This window comes from Neopelma chrysocephalum, unplaced genomic scaffold (genome assembly GCF_003984885.1).
Source record: "Neopelma chrysocephalum unplaced genomic scaffold, ASM398488v2 Primary Assembly neopelma1_43, whole genome shotgun sequence".
In the NCBI taxonomy this organism is placed as follows: domain Eukaryota; kingdom Metazoa; phylum Chordata; class Aves; order Passeriformes; family Pipridae; genus Neopelma; species Neopelma chrysocephalum.
Genome location: NW_020897702.1, coordinates 15,259,267 through 15,266,187, shown reverse-complemented (window position 1 = coordinate 15,266,187; position 6,921 = coordinate 15,259,267). Strand labels below are relative to the sequence as shown.

General features: G+C 44.7%; 1 long non-coding RNA gene across 1 annotated transcript; it reads right to left on the bottom strand.

Moving 5' to 3' along the window:
* Nucleotides 1–1,392: 1,392 nt before the first annotated feature.
* On the bottom strand, nucleotides 1,393–2,419 carry LOC113964948. The gene is made up of 3 exons (XR_003533352.1): nucleotides 1,923–2,419; nucleotides 1,743–1,804; nucleotides 1,393–1,622 (listed from the first exon to the last, which is right to left on the bottom strand). It is a non-coding gene; the product is annotated as an uncharacterized LOC113964948 (long non-coding RNA).
* Nucleotides 2,420–6,921: the final 4,502 nt, after the last annotated feature.

The following is a 6,921-nucleotide window of genomic DNA, read 5'->3' as shown; positions in this document are numbered from 1 at the left end:
GATACAGTCCAAAGAACTTCCCCAGGAACTAATCAAAGAGGCATGCACCTATTTGTATCTGTATGAGTATACTGGGTTTGTGTGGCAAGGTTTTGGTAGCAGGGGATGTACAGAGGTGGTTTCTGTGAGAATATGCCAGAAACTTCCCCCACGTCTGACAGAGCTGATGCCAGCTGGCTTCAAGATAGACCCAGCACTGGGCAAGCTGAGCAATGGTGGTGATAATGTACTGAAGAAAAGTTAATAAACGCTGAACAGCAGGCAGAAGAGAGGAGTAAGAACATATGAGAGGAACAGCACTGCAGGTCAGTGAAGAAGGAGATGGAGGAGGCAATCCAGGCATCAGAACAGAGATTCTCCTGCAGCCCATGGTGACCCCCCTACAGCCCATGAGGTCCACTGTGAAGCAGAGATCCACCTGCAGCCCCTGGAGGACCCCACACCGGAGCAGGGGGATGCCCGAAGGAGGCTGTGACCCTGTGGGAAGCCTACACTGGAGCAGGCTTCTGGGAGGACTTGTGACCCCATGAAAAGATTAAGCCCACACTGGAGCAGATTTGCTGGCAGGACTTATGACCACATGGGGGGACCCACTCTGGAGCTGTCTGTTCCTGAAGGACAGCACTGTGTGGAAGGGATCCATGCTGGAGCACTTCATGAAGAACTGCAACCCATGGGAAGGACTCAGGTTGGAGAAACTCATGGAGGACTGTCTCCCATGGGAGGGATCCCATGCAGGAGCAGGGAGGAGTGTGAGGAATGCTGCCTGAGGAGGAAGGAGCAGAGGCATGATAATGAAGAACAGTGTGATGAACTGGTTGCAGCCCTTATTCCCCATCCTCCTGTGCCACTGTGGGGGAGGAGGAAGAGAAATCAGGACTGAAGTTGAGCCTGGGAAGAAGGAAGAGGTAGCGAGAAGGTGTTTAAAGGTCTTATTCCTCATTATCCTTCTCTCTACTAACTAGCAGTACATTAATTCATTTCCCCAAGTCCAATCTATTTTGGATGTGAAGTTAATTGATGTGATCTCTCTGTCCATATCTTGAACAGTGACACTATGAGTGGCCAGGATTTCACAAAGCACAAAGATGTTCAGAGGGTTAGAATACTCCTCCCATGAAAAAGGCTGAGAGACATGGGGTTTCTAAGCCTGGGCAGAACTTGCTACTGTCTTTCAATGTAAATAGACAGAGAGATATTTTTACCAAGGCCTGTAACAACAGAACAAGAGGCAATGGTTTAAAATGAAAAGAGGGTAGATTTAGATGGGACAAAAGGGATAAATTGTTTGCAAGGACTGTGGTGGGACACTGGACCAGGTTGCGGAAGTGTTCAAAGTGAAGCTGGATGGGACTTGGAGCAAGGCTTATTCCAGCCCTGCTGCTTCAGAATGCAAACAAAATGAGGTCTGAAGTATAGCACAGGTCCAGACTCAATCACCTCCTCTCAGCAGTATTTCGAAATGAATTCCATAGTAAGAACACCTCTGCTTACACTGACAGGCTCTATTTAGGGATATGTGCTTCTGCCTCAATTAGAGTCACCTGTCTGTCCACCTGAGAATCGGTTTGACTTGAAGAATCAGGTCTTAGCTGAAGATCTTCTGCCTCCAGTGTAGAAAGCTAAGTGAGCAAGAAAACAGAGACACAGTGGAGAAACAAATCCTCATCAAGACTGCAGCATCACACTACATCTGTCTTCAGCCAAAGGCAATGCAATTCCTCTGGAACAGAGCTAAGTACCTTATTCTTAGAAGAAGGGACAAAATATTCCTTCTGCTCTGCTCCTGCTGCTGGCAGGGTACCTAGAAAAAAGGTAAAAAGTGTGTTGTTACTCTGAGTGCTTGTTTCACTCTGCTTCTCCTCAGCCATGTCACCCCAGAGAAGTTCACAAAGGTGACCACTTAGTCCCTCTGAAATTACCTTTGCAGTGCTCCACTGCAACAGAGCGCGCATCCAAACTCTTGCCGACTGCAGCAGGAAGAGTCAAGTCAGCCAACACTTTCCCTTGACCTTTGGAATCAGTCTGTGTAATTTAAAAGACACGTCTGAGAACTGGCACTGGCTCCTGCTCAACCCACTTCCACGCACAACACTTCTGCTTCAGCCAACAGGCCTAACAAGTGGGATCAGGTGAAGGAAGGAACAAAGTGGGCAAACACAGCCAGCATGTTAGGCATCTCTCTTGAGCAGGGCTTTCAAAAGGGGATGAAGTACCCCTGCCCAATCCAGAGAGAACCTAGGCAGAAGAAATACATCTCCAGACTGTAGGTCATAAGGGAACCATTTGACATTAATGGATCCCGGGAAGCAGGTGGAAAACAGCAATCCTTACAATGCCAGTCTTGTAGGATTTCAGAGAACTGTAAGCAGCAGAAAGCTTTACTGCTTTGTTCTAGAAATCCAGCTTGGAAATCAGCTGCAAGGAGATCCAGAACGTTAGGTTGACCTCACTTTGTCTCAGCATTAACTGAGCAGGATTTCAGAGGATGGGATTCAAGCATAGGACAGGGGCTGCAGTAACCCATCAAGTACCCAACCAGCTACTAAAACACAAGCACTGCTTTGGGATTGCTGTTGTTTTGTTCAACAGTTTTCACCTATGTACTGATGGTGGAAGGGTAAAGGTTGGGTGGACTATGACCAGATAGTTCAGCGAATTGTAATCTTCCTTCGTAGTCCATGTGTATGATTCTGCTTTCTTCTATCACGCCTTGTCAGCCACTCAGCCATTCACATATTCACAAGGCCTTTCTAAAGTGTCCTTTCCTTTGACTACGGCCTTTCAACGCTATTGCAGTATAAATGTCACCAGTTCCAATTCCATCTACAAAACTTACCTACTGCTGAGCCTCATGATGCTTTTTTAATCTGTGGCTCTTTTCCTTTTTTCTGCTCTGCCGCTGCCTCTGGAGCAATTCCTTCTTTAAAATTACTTTTGAAAGGTTCAGCTTGAGAACACTATTCATTTAAGTAGTGACAGTAGGTTCATACTTACAAAATCATGGCTGCAGAGCACAGAAACTCACCAACTTTCCTTGATGAAATGCCTCATAGTTTTTTTAGTGACTCAAGGAAAAAAACTGTCTTGGCTCCTCTCCTCTCTCCCCAGTGATTCCCCAGCCACATGAATATGTAGCAAGATGTGTGAAAAGCCATTCTGTAAACAAAATATTAAAGCAAAGTGAATCCTGTTGCTTTGGTTTTGTACAAGTCCTCTGTCAATCCTAAGGGACAGGTTCAATTTAACCCTGGCTTAAGTTTGCATGAATGAAGAAAACCCTTATTTGATGTCTGAGATGCTGTCATGAACTCTTCTTCCATTCCATGAACTTTCATTCTTCCAGAGGGCTGACACACAGTCGGTATCACCAACAGGGAGGCTTTCAGAGAAAGATGGACACAATCTGGAAGGAGGCAAGAATCTGTTCAAACTATTCAAGGATTAAATTGATCCACCTCAAAATTAATTGGTCTAGAGAAAGGAGTTAACAGGCTCGCAACTGAACGCTGCTCAGAGGGATGCAAATTTCACAAAAAGGTTGGAGTACAGTCCAAGATAATTTAGAGCAGCAAGGCACCCTATTTCACTGGGCTGCAGTGAAAGAGCTGAAGAAGGGTCTGAAAACTTAATGTAGTGAATTCTTGGTGGCTCAGAAAGGCTGATAATAAAATAAAGGATGCAGCACCTGTTTTTAGTAAAGAAAATACACAGATTCTTGTAAACTTCACACTAATAAAATGCTTATTTACGAATATTGTCATGATGGGTCTAAGTCACAGCTATATGTGGAAGATTGAGAAGGATTTTGGAAGCTTTTTTTGACATCTCTTTTCAGGAGATTATTGATTCATGTCTGGTGTCATACCCAGTATGACTCTGCTCCAGCTGAAATGAGCAAAAAACATCCTGTGATAATTTTCTTTAAGTTTTTCCTTCCCTTATTCCCTTAAGAAGCAGCATAAAGTAACCCAATCTAACAACAAAACAAAGGTACCACCTCCCTGTTACATCCCTGGGTATATATGGGCTGATCATTCTTGTTCCACTCCAACAGGAGGATCTCTCCTCTTTCCCATTCCCATGTATGAAGTTTGGAACTAGCCCCAGCATCTGGCTGACTGCAATGTCAACTCCTCTGGGAGAAGGAGTTTCTCCTGGTGAAGATGGCTGTGGAGGGTTGACCCTGGCTGGACACCAGGGGCCCACCAAAACCACTCTATCAGTCCCCTCCTCAGCTGGATGGGGGAGAGAAAATATAATGAAAGGCTCATGGGTCAAGATAAGGACAGACAAAATCAAATCTTAAAAACACCTTTTCCCCACTCCTCCCTCCTTCCCAGGTTTAACTCTATTCCCTATTCTCTACTTCCTCCTCGAGAGCAGCGCAGGAGGACGGGGAAGGGGGACTGCGGTCAGTTCAACACGTCATTTCTGCCACTGCTTCCTCCTCAGGGGGAGAACTCCTCACACTCTTCACGTGCTCCAGTTTGGGTCCCTCCCACAGGAGAGTCCTCCATGAACTTCTCAAATGTGAGTCCTCCCCATGGACTTCAGTTCTTCATGAATTGCTCCAGCATGGAGCAGTCCTTCAGGCACAGACTATTCCAGTGTGGGTCCCCTGTGGGATCACAAGTCCTGCCAGCAATCCTGCTCCAGCATGGGCTCCTCTCTCCACGGGGCCACAGTTCTGGACAGAAGTCTGCTCCAGTGCAGGTTTTCCACAAGGTCACAGCCTTCTTCGGGCATCTACCTGCTCTGGTATGGGCTGCAGGTGGATCTCTGCTCCACTGTAGACCTCCATGGACTGCAGAGACACATCCTGCCTCATCAGGGTCTGCACCATGGGCTGCAGGGGAATCTCTGCTTCAGTGCCTGGAGCACCTCCTCCCCTTCCTTCTGCACTGACCTGGGTGTCTGCAGGACTGTTTTTCTCACATATTCTCACTTCTCTGCTCTCTGAGCACAATTACTTCTGCACAATTTCCCCCCCACACACCTTCTTAAATACATTATCCCAGAGGCACTACCACCATTGCTGATGGGCTCAGCCTTGGCCTGCAGTGGGTCTGTCTTGGAGCTGGCTGGCATTGGGGGAAGCTTCTACCAGCTTATCACAGAAGCCAGAAGCCACCCCTGCTACCAAAACCTTACCATGCAAACCCAATACAAGGGGACTTAACCTAATGTGAGAAAGCACATTGCAATAACTCAAAGCTTCTGGAATGGAGACAGTGGCTGTTTCTGAAGGCTGTTCCTCTCCCAACAGGTAGATTAGAGTACCAGAATATTTGGCATGAGTCAATGGCCTCTACACTGGATGGCTAGAGAAGCTTGTACAGCTGACTGTTCATTAACAGTACAGAAGAGAAGGGCCCTTCCATCAGTGATTGCAGACTTTTGCTAAAGGGAGAAGCAATTTATGTTCTTTAAAATTGCCTATTCCTGAAGTATTTCTCATTATAAAGGACTGCAGAGGGAAATACAAAGCTGTTAAATTTTTTTCACCATGCAAGTACAAAACGAAACAATTCCCTTAATGCATTAGTGTGATACTTGCAAATAAATGTGAGATAAGTTCTGGGACAAAACTAATGCTGTCTGAAAATCTGTGAAACTCTAATGAGGAAATTGGGCAGACTAATTAAGAAAAAAAAGTAATTTGGTTCAAATACTAGAGCTAAGCCAATGCGATTATAATTTCATTTTCTTTTTCCTTCTTCCTCCATCCAGATAACAGTTTATTCATTAGAAAAATGGGGGCTTGCTAGGACCAGCTGTTATTAAGTAAAAATCCCTCATGTCTGGTTATGTGTTTTACTCACTGAAATATTACATAAAAAGTTGGTAATGCAAATTCTGCTCTCATCTTCCTGAAAGGAAGGAAATGGTATATTATGCATAATTAAAAGGTTGATAGTTGCCTAATATTCAGGATGTAAGTGGGATTGCAAGCACATTTTTCTTTTCTGCATTGCACCTCCCTCAGCTTTGTGATTTTCAGATGCTCAGTGGTGTAGGAACACTCCAAAGAGTGTCAGCACAGCAGAGGCTACAAGCAGACGCCTCCAGTTGGTCTTTGCTAACTATTAAGCTGGTATTATGGGGAAGTCTGGGTTACTAAAACCCTGACTTAGCTCACATGGGACAGATGATAAACTGGTGTGTGGATGAGAACAAGGGTTTGATAACTTCAGCATAGCACAGGGCTCTCATCTGCTCTGCACCCTGCTTTACTCTGAGTTTTCCTGGCCCCACATGCTCTAGTACAAGATGCATCACTACAACAGGCAGGACCCATTTCTCTCTACGCCTAATAGAGGCAGTCTCATATGACCAGCCAGATGTGGTCAAATGTGCTCCACTCTCTCAGTCTTTGCATTGGCTAAGCAGGCTCTGGCTGAGAGGTCAGCATTATGTTCTAGTGGGGTTAACCAGTTTTGGAGACTTCACTCCTGAAAGTAGGCACTGCATCACAGTATTCCACCCTTGAAATAAGCAGTGTCCTGTAGTCAAACCACAAGCCATTCTGCTGGAAGACATTATCTCCTTACTATACTCCCTACAACAGTATAAAATTCACTGCTAGTTTCTACATGTTATGTTTTTCCTGAACTTTCCCTTTTTTATTTTTCTCATTTCCCTTTGCCTCCTCCTCATTTTTCTCTGTGTTTCCCTCTACATTTTTCACTCTTATCTTCATTGACATCATCTTTCTCTTTCTCTTTTCTTACTGCTTTTACGTAATATCATTATTTATTGTTTTCTATAAACAATCCTTCTCTTTAATACATTTCTTACACTTTTACTTTCCAAAAACTTTGGAATAGAAAATAAGTTCCATTCTTCTTCCTCTGCAAAACATCTATTAAATGTGTTAATATATGTTATACTTCTAAACAGTATAATAGATAAACGCAA